General features: G+C 48.9%; 1 pseudogene; it reads left to right on the top strand.

The window, feature by feature from the left end:
- Nucleotides 1–19,861, top strand: part of LOC131560158 (zinc finger protein 850-like) — a 596,580-nt pseudogene that overhangs the window by 8,883 nt on the left and 567,836 nt on the right.

Genomic DNA, 19,861 nt, shown 5'->3' on the forward strand with positions numbered 1-19,861 from the left:
TTTGGAGTCGAAGCCACATAGGCTCTGAAGCCAAATACACTCCCACAGAGAAGGAAATCTTGGCTGCTTATGAAGGAGTCCAAGCTGCCTCAGACGTGATTGGTAAGAAGCGCAACTCCTCCTGGCACCCCGACTACCCATGCTGGGGTAGATGTTCAAAGGCAAGGTTCCTTCCACTCACTATGGCACCAGTGCAACATGGAGAAAGTGGATTGCTGTTATCACTCAGCGCACCCGTATAGGTAAACTGAATCGCCCTGGGATTTTAGAGGTAATTACAAATTGGCCCGAAGGTGAAAATTTTGGTGTCATAGATGAAGAACAAGAACCAATGACACGGGCTGAAGAGGCTCCTCCATATAACCAACTGCCCCCAGAGGAAACAGGCTACGCTCTTTTCACTGATGGTTCCTGTTGCATCGTAGGGATGAACTAGAAGTGGAAAGCAGCTGTATGGAGCCCCACATGACAGGTCACAGAGGTCACTGAAGGAGAAGGTGGATCAAGTAATCTTGCTGAACTCAAAGCCATTCAACTGGCCCTGGACATTGCAGAAAGAGAGAAGTGGCCAAAGCTCTACCTCTACACTGATTCATGGATGGTAGCCAGTGCTCTGTGGGGATGGCTGGAGAGGTGGAAAGAGGCCAACTGGCAGCATAGAGGAAAACCAATTTAGGCTGCTGATGAGTGGAAAGGCATCACTACCGGGGTAGGGATGCTACCTGTGAAGGTCTGCCATGTAGATGTCCATGTCCCCAAGAGTAGAGCTAATGAGGAGCACCAAAACAACAAGCAGGTAGACGAGGCTGCAAAGATAGAGGTGTCCAAAATAGACCTAGATTGGCAACATAAGGGGGAGTCGTTCCTAGCTTGATGGGCCTATGATGCCTCAGGCCATCAGGCCAGTGATGCCACCTATAAGTGGGCACAAGACAGAGGGGTGGATCTAACTATGGACAGTATTTCTCAGGTTATCCATGACTGTGAGAATTGTGCTGCCATCAAGCAGGCCGAGCGAGTGAAGCCCCTGTGGTACGGTGGGCGGTGGTCCAAGTACAGGTATGGGGAGACCTGGCAGATTGACTGCATCACACTGCCCCAGACACGCCAGGGCAAGCGCTATGTGCTGACCATGGTGGAAGCCACTTCTAGATAGTTGGAGACCAACCCTGTGCCTCACACTACTTCCTAGACCACCATCCTGGGCCTGGAAAAGCAAGTCCTGTGGAGACATGGCACCCCTGAGAGAACTGAGTCAGACAATGGGACCCATTTCAAGAACAGCCTTATCAACACCTGGGCCAGGGAACGTGGTATTGAATGGATTTATCATATCCCCTATCATGCACCAGCTGCCAGGAAAGTTGAACGGTGCAATGGACTGCTTAAGACTACCCTTAAGGCACTTGGAGGGGGAACTTTTAGAAATTGGGAAATGAACTTAGCAAAAGCCATCTAAATGGTCAACTCCCGAAGGTCCATCAATCGAGCTGGTCCTGCCCAGTCTGAACCCCTGCACACAGTGGATGGAGATAAAGTCCCTGTTGTACACATGAAAGGTATTTTAGGAAAGACTGCTTGGATTACTCCCACCTCAGGCAAAGACAAACCCATCCATGGGATTTTTTGTGTTCAAGGACCTGGTTACACTTGGTGGGTAATGCAGAAAGATGGAAAAAGCCGTTGTGTACCACAGGGAAACCCAGTCTTAAGTGAGGACAGTGTGTAAGGTTTCATTGTGATGTAGATGGAAATAGAATAAGGGGTGGATAATGTCCTGGTTTGCAAGGCAATATGTGTATTCTATTTGCCATCTGTTAGAGATGTGGCAGTTATCATCTGTTAATTGGGCAGTTTTCCTAATCTCTTCCACAAACCAATCCTCCCTCTGGGGAGACATCTGCTGTAAATGGGCTATTGAATATCACTGCATGACTGATCAAAATTACATCATCCCATTGTGAGATGCTCCACCCAGAGGGAGGAGCCAAGCATTCCGTCCTGGGTATAATCTGAGAATTTGGGACACCAGTACAGCCTTTCCACTGGACTCCCAGAGGAGCAGCCTTTTCCCCACTGGATTCCCAGAGGAAGACCAGGCCTCTACACCACCACTGGGTCTTCAGAAGAAAACTCCACCCTTCTAGAGAATCCCTGCTCCAACAGAACCACATCTGTCATGGAGGAGCATGGCAGCCACCATTCAGTGGGACTGCTCCAAACACCCTGACCAACAGGTATTCTGACTCTGTCAATAGGTTGGTTCTTTTTCTTTGTACTATTACATTTGTATTTTTAGTTTTCCTAGTAAATAACTGTTATTCCTATTCCCATATTGCTTTCCTGAGAGCCTCTTAATTTCAAAATTATAATAATTCAGAGGGAGGGGGTTTACATTTTCCATTTCAAGGAAGGCTCCTGCCTTCCTTAGCAGACACCTGTCTTTTAAAACCTAGACATTAACCCTTAGAGGAAAATTGAAAATATATACCCCACACTCAGTTAGAAGCATCCTAAGCAAAAAGGATGAGAAATGGCTCAAAGATCTCTGTATGTTAAATGATGAAGTGATCCTAAAATATAATGATTTAGAGCTAATTGTGAGTAACCAACTCAGCCCTGCCCAGTTCTTATATGGCAAACCAGATGAGGCACTAATACATGATTGCCTAGAGGTTATAAACTATCAAACTAAAGTAAGAAAGGACCTAACAGATAAACCACTCCAAGGTGGGAAACAATTGTACATCAATGGATCTTCACAGGTAATAAAGGGGCACAGGGCATCCGGGGTATACTATAGTGCATGAAGGGTTAGTGGCCATAGAAAAGAGAAAGTTACCTTCCAGCTGGTCAGCCCAAACATTGTATGCCCTAAAACGAGATCTGGAAATATTAGCACAGAAAAGGGGAACAATAAATACAGATTGAAAATATGCTTTTGGAGTAGTGCATGCATTTGGAAAACTTTGGGAAGAGAGGGGTTTATTCAATTCAAAGGGAAAGGGACTGATTCATGAAAAACGTGTTTTAGAAGAGTTAGAAACACTTCACCTAATTCAGAATGGATCTTTACTCTGTCTCATTTACAGTTACTAGAGGAAGTAGCAGTGGTGTATGTTAAAGGGCATAAAAAAGAGGTGAAGCAGGAGGTGTGAGTGAACAATTTACCCAATTTAGAAGTTAAAAATGCAACTGAATCAGAGACAGAAAAACTAATAATAGTATTAACACCCATGAGAGCAAAAAGTCCCCATATTCAGTTTGACAGAAGAGGAAGAAGTCATTAAAATAGGAGCCAAGAAAAATAACGAAGGGAAGTGGAGATTAGCAGATGGGAGGCAAATGTTGAATAAACCCCTTGCCAAGAAAATACTAGAAGGCATACATGGAACAAAACATGGGGATACACAAGTGCTAAGCGATCAATTTCTAAGGGATTGGAGATGCATAGGAATTTTCAGAATAGCAAAGCAAGTAACTGAAGAGTGTGTGATATGTCAACAAGTAAAAAAGAAAATTATAAGGAAAACACCCAGGGGAGGGTGAGAACTAGCCTTACAGCCCTTCCAAAACATCCAAGTAGACTTTACCAAGCTTCCTCAGGTACAATGGTGGAAATTTTTGCCAGTGATAGTAGATCATATGACTCTTTGGGTAGAGGTGGTACCCGCTGTGAAAGCCAATGCCAATGTTGTGAGTAAAACACTTCTAGAATCAATCATTCCCTGATATGGGATGGCAAGCAGGATTGATTCAGATTGGGGAACTCATATCACATCAAAGATATTGCAGAAAGTTGTTCAGGCCCTGGGAGTAAAATGGGAATTACACACTCCATGGCATCCACAGAGCTCCGGTTGTGTAGAGAGGATGAATCAAACTCTTAAAAGAGCTCTAGTTAAGCTAATGATTGAACCCCAAATGTCATGATAAAATGTCTCCCTTTGGCCTTATTAAGAATTAGAACCCAATCCCAGTCAGATCTGGGGGTGTCACCCTATGAAATAATGTTTGTGTTACCCTTCCTGACCTCACCCCAGAAGGTTGCCACCTATGAGGAAGGGGAAACCAGTGCCAAGAAATAAGTGCTGTCCATAGCACAAACCTTAGAAGGACTAAGACATAAAAGGGCAATTCCTCAAACTACCACCCTGGATTTCAGAATCCATAATATTAATTTCAGGGATTGGGTGATGATTAAGTCATGGAGAGATCAGCCTCTAACTCCCCAGTCGGAAGGTCCCTTTCAGGTAGTGCTCACTACCAAATCGGACGTGCAAACTGCAGAGCGGGGGTGGACTCATGGCAACAGAGTCAAAGGCCCAGTACAAGAACCCAAAGAGTGGATTTTAACATCCAGGCTGGGTGAAAGAAGATTGACTCTCAAGCAGAGACTGAAAGACATCCAGAAAAAAAACACGATGCCCAAAAAGTAGAGTCAAACTTCCATCAACCAGCTCAAGAATTGTCTTCCTGTTTTCTTGCCTGAGAATTACAAGCATCTGTTGAAAGGAAGTACACAAGGGAATGTAAAAGGTAATAGGACAGCTTCTTTAAGAAAAAAAGACAAAGGAAGGAGGGCAAGATCGGGTTGGCCCTTTGTTTGCTACCAAGAAGGCTCCATAGCCCTGTTGTGGGTAGCAACCCCATAGGCATGGTAAGGTAGGGACAAAAGGCCATACCTGACATCTGTAATTCCTCTTTTAAGTCAACAGGGACTGGAGGGCAGGACCGAGTTGGCCTCTGTACTCACCCCTAAGATACACTGACTATGGGTAGCAGCCACATAGGCATGGTAGATGGGAGTCAAAGCCATAATGGACCTCTGGGATGTCCTTTTGTTTATTCCAAATAAGTGTGTCTAAGGAAAATCTGAGATTTTTTTTCTCCTGTTCCAACTGTCCTTAGCCAGATGAACAGATGCTGGTACAACTCATTCAAGAGAGTGAGAAAATATTTTACTTAATCTTTCAAGAAAAATGACTTCTAGAAAATGAAAAGGGGATTTGTTTTAGATGAGTAATCTTTTGGTTGACTAGCACAATTAAGGGGTATATATTAAATATATGTTAAGAGAAGTTTGGTGGATGTATAGTTATCCTTTCCCTCTCCCTTGCACTGTTATCACAGGATGGCCTCAGTAGTCGGGGCATTTGGGAGGGTCGGCTTGTTATTGTGGCAGCACCTGACCTCCAATCAAGGTGTAAGACATTGATCCCCAGGACTGGACAGTGAAGAAGGAGTTGATTGAAAAAACTTTGGGGGAGGTTAGAGGTATAAAAGACAGAATATTCATTTTGTAGATGAGCACACAGTGACTGAATCCTTTGCTCCTGGCATTGTATCCTTCTCTTTATTCAGTCTTCTGTTGTATTTTGATAAGGCCATAAGAAACCATAAATTTTTGGAAGTGAAAATCATTTCTTACATGGGGTTGGGGAATGTGTGGCAAGATTGTCCGCAATGGATCACCTCTCAAGGTACAACTTCTCTGACCTGGCCAGACCTCCTTAGGAGATAGCCTGGATCAATATCAAGCACTGAATGCTGCAATCACATCTTGTATAATAGGAACAGCAAAAAAATATACCCTATAAGATAGGAATAACTAATGCTTAGAAGGTCTTTGAAAAATTTCTCCATAACTGTAAAAGGAAATCTACCTGATGAACTGCACTAGAACAGAGAAATCAAGGCAGAGTCATGGTTTGTCAGGACTTGCTTGATCCTAATGATCCCCGTGGTGCATTTAGAGCTGAGCCCTGGAACCTCAGGGCCTGAGAGTAGATTCCACAAAGCTTTGCAGGAGTCAAAGTCAAAAGAAACACTAAAAGTGTCTCGAGGCATGAATGGGTCCCACTGAGGTCCATTCCAACACAAGCTCCTCATGAACTCCTTGGAGAAGTGGAGGCCAGAATGGCACAAAAAGCTCTCAGAGATTCAGAAAGGAAAGGAAAATCCAAAGTACTTAAAAAACCCTGAGTACTTCAAAGTATTAATAGGCACCACTGAGTGTCAGTACAAAGCTCTCAAGGGACTCATTAAAGCAGATAATTGGGGCCATGATTGCACAAACCTCTCACAGAGTCTGGATCAAAAGGGAAACACCAAGTACCTTAAAATAACTGAAGTACCCTGAAGTATTAATGAGTCCCACTGAATATTGTTACTGACAAAGCCTCTCCAGGGACTAATTACAGCAGATAATTGGAGGCCATCATTGCCCAAACCTCTCAGAGACTCCAAGGCAAAAGCCAAACCCAAAGTCCTTTGAAAAACCTGCAGTCCCTGAAGGGAGCATTCAGGAGCCCCCAGGGCCATTCCTGAGCAAGGCTCCCAAAGGACTCCTTCCAGCAGATCCTTGAGGGCACTGGGATGTGGGCTGGGGGGGATGCTGAGGGCAGGACAAGGGGCTGACAGTGCCCCGCCAGGCTGGAGCTGTGCCAGGAAGTCCCAGGGCCTCAGGACAAGGTGTCTCCTCACAGCCCTTGGTGGCACAGACCCTGCTGTGCCCCAGGGCACTAAGACTTGGCTTCTCTTTGTCCCCAGCTGTCATCACTGCCTCCAGTTCTCTGCCTGGAGCCTGGGGATATTTTCTCAGGTGTGTCCCTCAGTGGGACCCATTAAAAGTCCAAGAAACTTTGGAGTTGGATTCTGACTTGGAGTTCTGGAGAGGTTTCTTCAGCTCCCTCTCAGAGACTGAGGTTGATGCCCTCAGCACAAAGCCCCAGAGGCTCATTAAAGTCCTTGTGCTGTGTCTGTGCTGATGAGCTGGGCTGGGTTCCTGGCACAGAGGCAGCTCCTGGTAACCAAGAAGAGCTTCAAAAGCACATTTCTCTTGATGAGCAGATCTTCTGCCAGCCCAGCACGGCCAGGGCACTGCCTGCAGCCACCCTGGGCACAGCACAGAAACACAGAGAGCTTCAATCAGTCAGGACCGGGAAGGTGCTGAGAAGTGCCTGGGACACAATCACTGCCAGCCCTTGGCACAGGAACCTCTGGCTGTAGGACAATGCAGCTGCAGCTCCTGGAGCCATCTCCTGAAGCTGGAACATCCCAATGCCTACAGACCCTGTGAGTACATTCTCTGATTGTCTCTTGTTCAGGGCAGCCAGGGGTGCCCAGGGCTGTCCTGCAGAGCAGGGTCCTGCAGCCCAGGGCCCTTTGCTGGGGCAGGGACTCTGCTGCCTTCCAGGGACAGCTCTCAGCCAGCCCTGGCAGCTGCTCCCAGCGCTGGGGGACAAGATCTGGGTGGGAGGAGACAGCTGGTAAGGCTTGGAAGTGTTCTCTTTGTGTGGTGCGGATGCTGCATTGTTCAGGACTGCTCCCAGCATGGCATTTAACTCCAGAATGTTTCCAAGCAGATTATACAGGGAGCACAGTGAGGCAGGACCTGCATGCAAGGGGAAATCCTGCTTTATTAATCTACGGCTCTGGGTTGTCTGAGTGGGAAATTGCACATAGATATTAATCTCTCAGTATAGGTTTAGGAAAAAAATTCTTCTCAGATGTTTATAAACAAGGCATCAACAGAAATCAGCACTGGGCCCCTCACAGGCAGCATCACTGTTGCTTTTACAGCCTCCTCAGGGTTGCTCTAACATTGCCATCAGAGCCTGCAGAGCCAGAGCTGCCCCTGGGCAGTGCCAGAGCTGGGAGGGGTCTGCAGCGCAGAGCTGAACCCTCAGGGCTGGGCTGGGCTCTGGCAGCACTGGCGGGGCCCAAGCCTGGGCACGGGGAAGCAGCTGCTGGCAGGGACATCTCCAGGCAGCAGAACCCTGGGTAGGGAGTGGGGGAAAGTGCCCCCAGGCTGTGCTGGGATATTTAAAGTCCTCTCCAAACCCAACTTTTCCATGATTACTTATTTACAGATCTTCATGCCAAGATACCAAAAATGTCCAACAGCAGCTCCATCAGGCACTTCCTCCTGCTGGCATTGGCAGACACGCGGCAGCTGCAGCTCCTGCACTTCTGCCTCTTGCTGGGCATTTCCCTGGCTGCCCACCTGGGCAATGGCCTCATCATCAGCGCCGTAGCCTGCGGCCACCACCTGCACATGCCCATGTTCTTCTTCCTCCTCAACCTGGCCCTCAGTGACCTGGGCTCCATCTGCACCACTGTCCCCAAAGCCATGCACAATTCCCTCTGGGACACCAGGAACATCTCCTACACTGGATGTGCTGCTCAGCTCTTTTTTTTAGTTTTCTGTGCGACCACAGAATTTTTCCTTTTGACCATCATGTGCTACGACCACTACGTGTCCATCTGCAAACCACTGCACTATGGGACCCTCCTGGGCAGCAGAGCTTGTGCCCACATGGCAGCAACTTCCTGGGCCTGTGGCTTTCTCTATTCACTGCTGCACACAGCCAATACATTTTCCCTGCCCCTGTGCCATGGCAACGCCCTGGGCCAGTTCTTCTGTGAAATCCCACAGATCCTCAAGCTCTCCTGCTCCAAATTCTACCTCAGGGAAGTTGGCTTTCTTGCTGTTAGTGCCTGTTTAGCGCTTGGCTGTTTTGTGTTCATTGTTTTCTCCTATGTGCAGATCTTCAGGGCTGTGCTGAGGATCCCCTCTGAGCAGGGACGGCACAAAGCCTTTTCCGCCTGCCTCCCTCACCTGGCCGTGGTGTCCTTGTTTATTGTGACTGGCATATTTGCTCACCTGAAGCCCCCCTCCATGTCCTCCCCATTCCTGGATCTGGCCCTGTCAGTTCTGTACTCAGTGGTGCCTCCTGCCCTGAACCCCCTCATCTACAGCCTGAGGAACCAGGAGCTCAAGGCTGCAGTGTGGAGACTGACGTCTGGATGGTTTCGGAAACATTAACTGCTGGCCAATTTCTGCAAATAACTTGTAATAAAAATAATTTATGATACTTCCTGTTGGTTTCATTTTGGAGGTTCTTTTTCTTTGTTTTACTTTTTAAATTTTGTCTTATACTGTTAGATTGGATGTGATCTACACACACGTGATTAGGGTACAAAGAAAAAAAGGGTTTTATTTTGCCTGTTCTCTTGTTTACATACTTTTAACAAAGCATCCTCTTAAGTCATTATTTACATCACAATAACTTCTTATATTAATTGAAGCAAAGCTATTAGTATCAATATAAGCGGCAAAAGTTATACAGAAATTTAATAAGGTACATATACACATTTACATATGCCTCTAGTCCAGCTTACAAAAATTTACATATTTCTTTTCGAATCCGTTCCCATGCTGATCAATTGTCTTCTTCTTTGCTATGGATAGACACTAAAAAAATCAATTGTTATTTCATCTATTAACTCAGCTTTCCTTGTAAGCTAGCATTCAAGTCCCTCTGTATTATCCACAGAGAAATGTGATTATTGATGTCATTCCTCATTTTGTTTCTCTCCACCTTCCCTGTGGCCACAGACTGTGTCAATGAGGAGCTTTGTTCTCAGCAGCTTTAAAGGAGCTAAAGATCTCCCAGCAAAGTTGTCTGCAGAGATGCCTTTGTGTTGCCTTCTATGGAGCTGAAGCAGCAATATCTGTGTGCAGAGCTGGGGGCAGATTAGTGCTGGCCCAGCAGCTGTTCCCAGCAGCAGCAGCAATGTCTGTGTGCCAGTGCTGCTGCCGTGGCCCTGCCCCACTGCCCTGGTGGCCCTGGTGTTGCTGTAGGGCCTGAGTGCTCTCGGGGCTGGGCACAGTCCTGGGGGTGGCAGTGCCAGGGCTGCAGCAGGGACAGGCCATGGGCACTGCTGGGACAGCACTGACACCACAGCCCAGGGCCTGGGGGCTCCAGGCTCCTTGCCCAGGCTCTATCAAGAACACACCCAGGCAAACGCTCAGCACAGAAAAGCCCCGTGAGCAGCCCCAGGCTGGCCATGGGCAGGCTGGGGGCAAATAGCATGGCTGGGGCTCTTCAAGAGCCCGGGGGCAGAGGTGAAGGAACAGCAGAGCAGGGGCTGATCCATCCCCAGTGCGCTGCACAGCCCAGGGCAGCGTCCCAGAGCATCCTCATGGAACTGCCAACAACATCCCCCTTCTGCAGCCCTGGCCTCTCCCCCTGCTCACACAGGTGCCCCATCCTTGCAGGCACAGACACAGCAGCACTGGCTCAGCAGCCCCTGTTTGCATTGCACAGAGCAGGAGAAGCATCCCCATGCTGTTGGTGTGGGGACATGAACCTGAGGGAGCACAAATGCCATCAGCCCCTGGGGCCAGCAAGGGCTGGGGGACACCAGGGAAACCGCTCAGCTTTGTCCTGGCCTCTGCAGTCAGCCAGAAAGTTTGTTCCCATCAGATGGGAGTTTCCTGTCCCACTGCAGATGCTGTTTCTCACAGCCAGGGCTGCCTGGCAGCCACCCCCAAATTGCCCTGAGCATTTCTACTCCTTCACCTTTGCTTTCTTTACTCTTCCCTTTTACAAATTTCTTCCTGTTTCCCATCTGTCTTCCCTCCCCTGCAAACATCCCATCCCTGTTTGCCCTTTCCTCTCTGGCCCCACTCTCCATTGCAGTTCCTGACTTGCCCCCATAGGAACATCCCTTGGGCAGCAGGATCATCCTGCAAGTGCTGCAGGAATTGTCTGCAGGCTCCTGCAGTGCCTGGTGCTGCGCCCTTGCCAGAGGCACCCCAAGCCAGGGGGGCACATCTGAGCTGCTGTGTCTGGCTCTGGGGCTCCCTGTTCTGGGCAGTGAGGAGGAGCTGCAGAGGCTCTGCAGGACTGACAGGATGGGCTTTGGGGCTGGCAGAAGAAGCTGAGGGACCTGGGCTGCTGGAGCTTCTGAAGAGGATGCCCAGGGCTCATCCTGTGACTGCTCCAAGGGTGCTTTCAGAGAATCCCAGAATCAGCAAGGGTGGAACAGGCCATGGAGATCATCATGTCCAACCTGTGCCCTGACACTGCCTTGTCTCCCCTGAGCCTCCTCCAGAATTAACAACCCCAGCTCCCTCAGCCACTTCTCAAAGCTCTTGTGTTTCAGACCCCTCCCCAGCTTTGTTGCCCTTCTCTGGACACGCTCCAGCCCCTCCATGTCCTTCCTAAATTGGGGGTCCCAGAACTGCAAACAGCACTCCAGGTGCTGCCCAAGCATTCATGAGCACAGGGGAAGAATCCCTGCCCTGCTCCTGCTGGCCACACCATTCCTGATCCAGGCCAGGAGCCATTTGCCTTCTTGCTCACCTGGGCACACTGCTGCCTCATGTCCAGTCTGCTGTCCATCAGTCCCCACAGTTCCCTTTCTGCCTGGCTTCTGTCCAGCCATTCTGTGGCTGGCCTGTAGTGCTTCAGGGGTTGTTGTGGCCAAAGTGCAGGACCCAGCACTTGGACTTGTTAAACTTCACCTTGTTGGATCTGAGCCTTGGATCCAGCCTGTCCAGGGCCCTGTGCAGAGCCCTCCTACTGTCCAGGAGATCAATACTCTCAGCAAACTCGGTGTCACCACGGTTCCATGAGGCCTCACGGTGTCCCAGTGGTCTCCATGATTCCATGAGTCCTTTCAGTGCCACAATGTTCCTTTGGTTCCATGGGACTCTTTGGTGTCACAAAGTCTCTTTGGACCTTGGGCCCTGCTATGTCACAATGGATCTTTGGTCCCCCAAGGTCCTGCTGTGTCTCAATGGTTCCTTGGTTCCATGAGGTCAGGCAGTGAAACAATGCTCTTCTGTGTTCCACAGCGTCACAATGTCTTCTTGGTCCCAAGGGCCTCCATGGTGTCAAAAATGTTTCATTCATTCCAGGAGTCCCTGAAGAGCACCACTGGCCTCTTGGTTCCATGGGGCCCTGCAGTGTCACAATGGCCCCATCGTGACACCAGGTCCTGCTCTGTCACAATGATCTGCATGCCCTGCAGGGTCACAGTGGCCTCTGTGGCTCCGTGAGGCCTCAGAGTGCCACATTGAATTCCTTGGTGCTGCAGTGTCACAATGGAGCCCTGGTGACACAAGATCCTTCAGTGTCACCAGGGACCCTTGGTTCCATGGGGCACCACAGCATCACAATTGTTCCCTCAGTTCCCAGAGTCCTTGCAATGCAGCAATGCCCCCTTGATTCCATTGTCCGCAGGCTCTCCCAAGGTCTCCTTGGTTCCGCAGTGTCACAATGGCCCCTTGCTTCCCACAAGGCCCTGCAGTTTCACACTGGCCTCTGTGGTTCCACCAGAACCCAGACTGTCACCATGGACTGATTCCTTGCTTCCATTCAGCCCCACAGTGTCACAGTGGCCCCTTGGCTCTCTGCTGCCATGTCGTACACAGTGTCACTATGGTCCTCTTAGTGCCACCAGGCCCCGCAGTATCACAATGGCCCCTTGCTTCCCCAGAGCCCTGCACTGTCACAATCATCAGAGAATCAACCAGGCTGGCTAAGACCTTGGAGAGCATCAAGGCCAACCTGGGACCCAACACCACCTTGTCACCCAGGCCATGGCATTGAGTGTCACATCCAGTCTTTCCTTAAACACTTCCAGGGATGGTGACTCACCCATGGCCCTGGGCAGCCCATTCCAATGCCCAGTTGTGTGGAGAATATTTCCTAATGTCCAGTCTAAATGTTTCCTGGTGCAGCTGCAGGCTATGTCCTTTTGTCCTGTCACTGTTCCCTGGGAAAAGAGCCCGAGCCCCACCTGGCTCCACCCTCCTGTCAGGGAATTGTATAGAGTGATGAGGTCTCCCCTGAGCCTCCTCTCCTCCAGTATAAACAACCTCAGCTCCCTCAGCTGCTCCTCACAGGACTTGTGTTCCAGACCCCTCCCCAGCCTTGTTGCCCTTCTCTGGACATGCTCCAGCCCCACCATGTCCTTCCTAAATTGGGGGGCCCAGAACTGGACACAGCACTCGAGGTCCTGCCCAACCAGTGTCGAGAACAGGGGAAGAATCCCTGCCCTGCTCCTACTGGCCACACCATTCCTGATTCATAGGAGTGCCAGGAGTTGGATGAGGGAAATGGTGGGGAGGGGATGAGGACACAGTGTTATTGATTGTCAGCCATGAAGAGTCTTGATTTTCATGTGTATTCAGACTGCTTTAGAAGAGTCTGGGGGTCAATATCAATTGGACATTTCTGATATCAATCTATTAACAGGAAAAGAAAACCAAACTTGCATTATTTTCAATATAGCAGATTCACTTTGAATACTCTTCTGAAATCTGTCTAATAAACCACAGAAGAATTGAAAACATAGATTATTCCCAGTGTTTTTTCCTGTTTGGGTATTTGAACAAATATTTATGAGCTTTGCTCACTGAATTCCTGAACTGAGGAGCTCCAGAAAGAAGAGGCCTCTGGAGGAGTAAAATTCATCAGCAAACTCCAAGTGACTGAGGATCCATCCCCATCAGAGCAGCAATGAACAGAAATGGGCACAGCTTTGTGGCTGCCCCAGTTTTGGCATGGGCCCTGGGCCTGGAGCAGGAGCAGCTCTTGAGGGCCCCAAGGCCAAGGCTCTTGTGCTGCCCTGGGCAGATGGGATGGCAGCAGGGGCTGCAGAGCTTTCAGCACCTCAGTCTGAGGGGAGCAGGGCAGCCAGGGAGCCTCCTTTGGCCTTGGCCAAGCACCTTCCCCCATGGCTGGGGCTGAGTCCTGTGGCAGCTGCAGCTGCTGCTGTGCCCTTGCCAGGGGCTGAGGCCGTGGGGCCAGTGGCCAGAGCAGCCACTGGCCACTGGCCAGAGCAGAGCTGTGGGGCCAGAGCCAGCTGGGCTGGGCTGGGGAGAGGCCCTTGGTGCTGCCCAGAGCTCAGGGCAGCTGGCAGAGCTTGCAGGGAATTGGGCTGGGCTCAGAGAGCCCGGCCCAGAAACCATCAGTGTCCATCTCAGCCTGGCTGAGCAGGCAGGGGCAGGACTCAGGCCAGGCCTTGTGGGGCAGGGCCAGCGCCTGTGCAAGGCATTGCAAACAGGCAAGTGGCCCAGAGAGGAGGCTGCTCTGTGCCCTTGATGGCATGGACAGAGCAGGGAGAGGGCCCAGGACATTTGTCAGCGCCAGCCTCTGTGCCCAGCCCTTGGCAGCCCTGGCTGCTGAGCCCAGCTTTGGCCTGGGCTGAGTTTGGCTGTGGCCCAGCTCCATCCTCCTGCAGGGCTCAGGGCCTGTTCCCGGCCATGGCCAGCCCTGGCTGCCTCTCTGCTGGCCCAGAGGCCGGCAGAGCCCAGGGCAGGGCTGTCTGTGCAGTCCCACAGGTGCCACGGGCTCTGCAGGAGCTGGCAGAGGCTGCCCAGCAGGGAGGCCATGGGGCACAGAGCCCCAAGGCTGCTGTGGGCACCACGGCACAGTCAGGCCTGGCCAGGGCTGGGCTGCACAGGGGCTGGGCCACCATGGCTGGGCCAGCACAAGGCCACAAAAAAGCCACGCAGCCGCTGCCAGGGCTGACAGCAAGGCCAGGCACACACAAGCAATTGCTGAGCATGGCCTGCGCTGGCCAGGCCTGACTGTGCCAAAGGCAGAGCTCAGCTGCCCTTGGGGGCTGCAGCAACAGTCCAGAGCCCAAAGAGCCTCCATGGCTGTGCTGGAGACCAAGGCTGCAGCAGGGAAATGCAGGGCTGCTGCGGGATGGGGAGGGCATTGAATTCCAGCACACAGCTCAGCTCTCTGATGATCCCGGCACCATGCTGGGCCCTGTTTCAGACTGGAGCAGAGCAGATGTTGATGGGACAGGAGCCCTGCAGGGCTGTCAGGGTCCTGCAGCTTGCAAGGTGCTCTGCTCTGCCCCAGGTGTTTTCTGAGAGATCCAGTCCCAGCTGGGCGCCTCAGGGCACTAGTGGCACTGCCTGTTCATGGGCACACAACTGATGTCTGCCTGGAAAGGGGCACAGGTTTTAACACCTGTTAGTTTCATAATATACAAGCAAATCTTTATTGTCTGGGTCATTTAAAAACTTTTAAGAAATGGCAAGGTTTTTTCTCCTGGTACAGGAGAAAAAACAGGAATTTCCTGGATGTGCTGGATTCTTCTCTTTGATGGCAGGAGAAGAAATACTCATCTTCCCTTCTGCCTTTTCCACCAACATTCACACTAATATTGAATGACCCCTTCCCTTCAGGTGTTTCCAGCTCTCCTGTTGAAATGGCCCTGTCTAAGAACATCTCTTCATTTAGAGCAGCTGCATCTATGTCTTTTACATTGCTCCCAGATTCTCTCATCCAGATGCTCTCTGGTCATTGAAGTGCCTCTCAACTGACTGGTTTCATGCTTTGAACATCAGGGAGTCATCAAATGTTTCTGAATTTTAAATAAATATCACATTTGACAGCATCCTAATTGTGTTTATATCTATCACAAAATTACCATTTCTGATGTCTTTGTCTAAAACTCTTGCTATACAACAATCCCTGGGGAATGGTGGACAAGTCAGGTGGCACTGGTACATCCCAGAGAGCCGAGGGAAGAGCTGCGATGGTTATTAAACTGTTCAAATGTTCAACTTGTGTTTGTTGGCAAGAAACCTTTCTGTGCCTCTGAGTGTCACCAATCCCTTACCCCAAAGGACACAAACCTGATGAATTGTGGTTCCCACTACAGGGGGACTTGGACCTTGGCTCTGCACAGGAGCGCTCTTCATCCCCTTTCTCTCTTTTCCTCCCTCTGGGCATGGAGGGAGCTCCTGACTTCAGCCTGTGACTCGTGTGTGCAAAGAGCAAATCTGGGCAGAAACAGGGCGGGGAGGGTTTGGAGGGACCTTAGCATCTTTGCTGGGCACAGAAGGTGTTTTCCATTGCTCTGAGACTGTCTGCTGTGGAAAGTGGATTTATTTTCTAGCAGAGAAATGACTTTTGCATTTGATGGAGCTGTGACTTGCCTTGGCTTTGTTTGCTGACAAGAAATGAACATCCCTCTGTGTCTCGGGCAGCTCCTTCTCCAAGGAAAGCAGGTGGGAGTTGGAGCCGAGGAGCTGAAAGCTGCAGGTGCAGCCTGGGCTGGAGGGAGCTCGGATTTGCACAAGGCTGCTCTGAGTGCCAGGGCTTGGATGGGGGAAATGGTGGGGTGGGGGTAGGGACAAAGTCTGATTGATTGTCATGACTGCATGAGGAGGTACTTGGATTCATTGTCAGCTGGAGATTGTACGAATCGATTTATTAACAGGGAAAAGAAACCTAAATTGGACCTCAGAAATCTTTTCTCACTATCTCTTTAAATAGAATCTATTCAACTTGAATACACTACTGGAATTCGTCTAATTAACCACAAAAGATTTGAAAATTAAAACCAAATTACCCCCAGAGGCTTGGCTTGTTAAGGTGTTCTGAAAGTTAATGAGCCCTGGGACACTGAATTCCTGCTCTGAAGAGCTGAAGGCTGAACAAGCCTCTGGAGCAGGAAAATTCAGCAGCAGCCTCCAAGTTGCTGAGGATGTCAGCAGCCCCCACTGAGGCCATCCCTGCCCAGAGACCGTGGGGGAATGGGCAGACAAGGAGGGCGTCCCTGGGGCTGGGGCAGCGCAACTCAGAGGCAGCAGCGGCTCCAGCTGGGAAATGGAGTGTGGAATGTTGCTGGGAAAGCCCTGCCTGGGCTGGGCCAAGCAGGACAGACAAGCCCTGACCCCCATTCAATAAAAAACTCTCTCAAGGAGACATTTAAAAGGAATTACAATTGTTTGTGTAGTCTGAGTTGGACTCCCTGGAGAAATACCAATAAGAGATTCTCAGGAACCCAAACCAACAAAACAGCCTGTACTGGCAACTTTAGAAAATCAGAGAAACTTTGGCAATGGGTTAATGATAACACTGTAGTGGTTTTGGTTTCTTAATTTAAGATTTTTCCAATCTTGAGATTTCTTAATTAATGGATTGATGAGCGTGGTCGGTTTTAGTGTCGGTTAATTATTTATGTATTTATTTTGTTGGGAGATAGGATTACGAGAAAGGTAAAGTAGACTTAAAATTTTAAAAGAGTATAAAAAAAATTTATTAAAAGCAAATAAAAGAAAAAAGGTAGTAAGAATTAAAATAAATTCTTTAGAATACTTTTTTCTTTACAATTTATTTTAACCTGACAATATAAAGAAACTAAACTCAAAATTTCTAGTGGTTTACTATTTCTGGAATTGTCTTTTATTTAGTTTTTGGGTGATAAGTTTTTCTAGTTAGGATTATGGAGGTTTTTTACAGGAGGAAATTTTTTTTTGGTGGTACTTAATTTTGTCATGGATAACAGTTGTCTGGTGAACTTCATTATTGTGAAATTGTTTTTATTGCTACGAGCTTTTCTACAGCTTGTTGATGGGCCATGTTGACTTATGGGGTGTTGCTTTAAAGATGAGTTATTTAAAGGTAAAAGTTTTTATTATTTACTTTTTAAATTATTTTTATCACTGGGAATAGAGATCTTCTCTTTGGGATACTGGATTACTTTTTTTTTCCTGTTTAAACTTCTTATGAAATGGCAGGTTTTTTAACATTTGTTTATTTAAGCATGGAGGTTTTTGTTTTATACAAATTTGAATTTTTAAAATAGTTTTAAAAAAAAAAAGAGTTTTTTCTTTATACTTTATAGGAGGATTTTAGTTTTAAGATAAGGGTATTTTTTTTCTTTTTTTTTTTAATTAATATTTCATTTCTTCTTTAGTGACTTTGATGGTTTTATGTTGATTTTTTATAGGTTTGCATTTTGTTTTTTTCTTATACTCAAGGGGGGATTGAAGTGTTGAAAGAGTTAACACTTGACCTGCCAGTAACTTGTGGTGTAAGTTGTGGTTGGATTGTGTTAAGATTGGTTTAATGGTTTGGTTTTGGCTTTTTTGGTGTTTTTTAGTTGTAGGGTTATTTTGGATGGATTGTAGGTTGTAGGAGTTTTTGGTTTGAATTGTGTTGGGGGGAGTTGACTTGATGGTAAGATTTTAATAGCTATGGCTGGCTTTGTTCTGTTTGGGGTTCTGTAGCCTCTTTTGTTTTCCTGTTTGGTAGATGTTGGGGTTTGGTTTGGTTTGGTTTGGTTTGGTTTGGTTTGGTTTGGTTTGGTTTGGTTTGGTTAGAATGGGGCTGATGGGGGGGGGCAGCCTGGGGAGAGGGGAAGAGGCTCAGCCCACAGCAGGGTTGCTTGGTGTGGTTTGGTTTGGTTTGGTTTGGTTTGGTTTGGTTTGGTTTGGTTTGGTTTGGTTTGGTTTGGTTTGGTTGAGATGGGGGCCAGGGCCAGGGTCCACTGCTTCTTTTTTGACTGGAAAAGAAAGAGGAGGTTCCTGGGTTTTTTCATCTTTAATATTTGTGTTTCACAGAGACATGTTCACTATCTTAGTGGTTTAACAGATTGTCAGTTACACAGAAAGTTTTGTATTACTTTTTTAAATTCTTATGTCAAACTACAACAGACATACAATCAACAAAAAACACTTCTCAAAATATTGACTTGTCCCATTCAACTTCACAAACTCTGACTCTGTTCAATTTAATGTTAATCCGAATTTGCATGAGCACAGAAACAGAAGAAGAAGACACAGAAAGTGAGAAAAACATACAATATTTAGAGAAGCACACACACAGCTGCCAACTCCTGGATTCCAGCAGTGTTCAGATGGAAATTCCAAGAGGAGGTAGGGCCAAGATGTGTGCTTGCCTTGTGGTCAGCCTTCAATACCCCTTGGTCTTCCTGGGCCCTGCCCCCAGGTGAGACTTGGTCTTATTTGGTCCCTCAGGAGCTGGGCTGGGGCTGCAGAGGTGGCTGTGGAGCATTGCCTGTGCTGTGTCAGGGACTGGCAGCCACTGCTGGCCTGGGATAGAGGCTCTGGAGGGATTGGGGTTTTAGGGCAGGGCAAGGCTGGACCTGCCCCTTCCTCCCCCACACAAAATACTTTGAGCCAACAACCTCCTCCAGTATGTCACAATAGGCAATGTTGGAGGTGGAACCCAAATTTGGCCATGGACACCTGGAGAAGCAGGACAGTTCCTTTCCACAGGAAGGAAAGCACAGAGCCTTCCCCAGTGTTTTGGGGACAGATGAGAAGTGACTATAGTGAAACCACTGCTAGACAGATTTGTCCTGGCAATATTGCTATGGGAATAATGCCTGGATATAAGGAAATTTGGTGGTGAAATCCCAGTTCTGGCCATGGGTGCCTGGAGGGAAAGGACAGTTCTTTTCCATAGGAAGGAAAGCAAAGAGCCCCAGTGTTTCAGCAGCAGATGAGAAGAGACACTCAACATGCCAAGGTCAGCTGGACCAGTCAGGTGGCCCCTGGGAGGCCAAACCAGCCAGACCTTCTCTGTGTTCCCTTGGTTTTATGGGGCCCCGAGGTGTCACAAGGGTGTCTTGGTTCCATGGGATCCCACAGTGTCACAATGGCTTCCAGGTTCCTGAAGGTCATGCAGTATCACAATGGTCCCAATGATTCCATGAGGCCTTGCAGTGTCACAATGGTCTCTGTGGTTCCCCAGGCCCCACAACGTCACATCACTCCTGTGTTCCGTGAGCCCTTCAATGTCACCAAGGACCTTTGGGCCCTGGGCATTTGTGGTGTCACAATGGTCTCCTTTGGCTCCACAGTGTCACAATGGACCATTCATGACAGGAGGCCACTCTGTGTCACCCTGGAGTATGGTTCCATGCAGCTCAGCAGTGTCACTATGGTCTCCCTTGCTTTCTTAGTGTCACAATGGACCACTGCTGACAGAAGGCCTCACAATTTCACACATGCAGCCTTGCAGTGTCACAAAGACCTCTTGGTTTCATGAGGCCCCCCCAGTGTCACAATAGTCTCCTTCGTTCCATGAGGCCCCACAATGTCACAATGGTCCCTTGGTCTCACAGGGCCCCACAGTGTCACAGTGGCCGCTGGGTGTCACCGGGCCCCACAGTGTCACAATGGTCCCTTGGTCACACAGGGCCCCACAGTGTCACAATGGCCCCTTGGTCTCACAGGGCCCCAAAGTGTCACAATGGTTGTTTGGTCTCACAGGGCCCCACAGTG

Source organism: Ammospiza caudacuta, chromosome 7, assembly GCF_027887145.1.
Source record: "Ammospiza caudacuta isolate bAmmCau1 chromosome 7, bAmmCau1.pri, whole genome shotgun sequence".
Classification (NCBI taxonomy): domain Eukaryota; kingdom Metazoa; phylum Chordata; class Aves; order Passeriformes; family Passerellidae; genus Ammospiza; species Ammospiza caudacuta.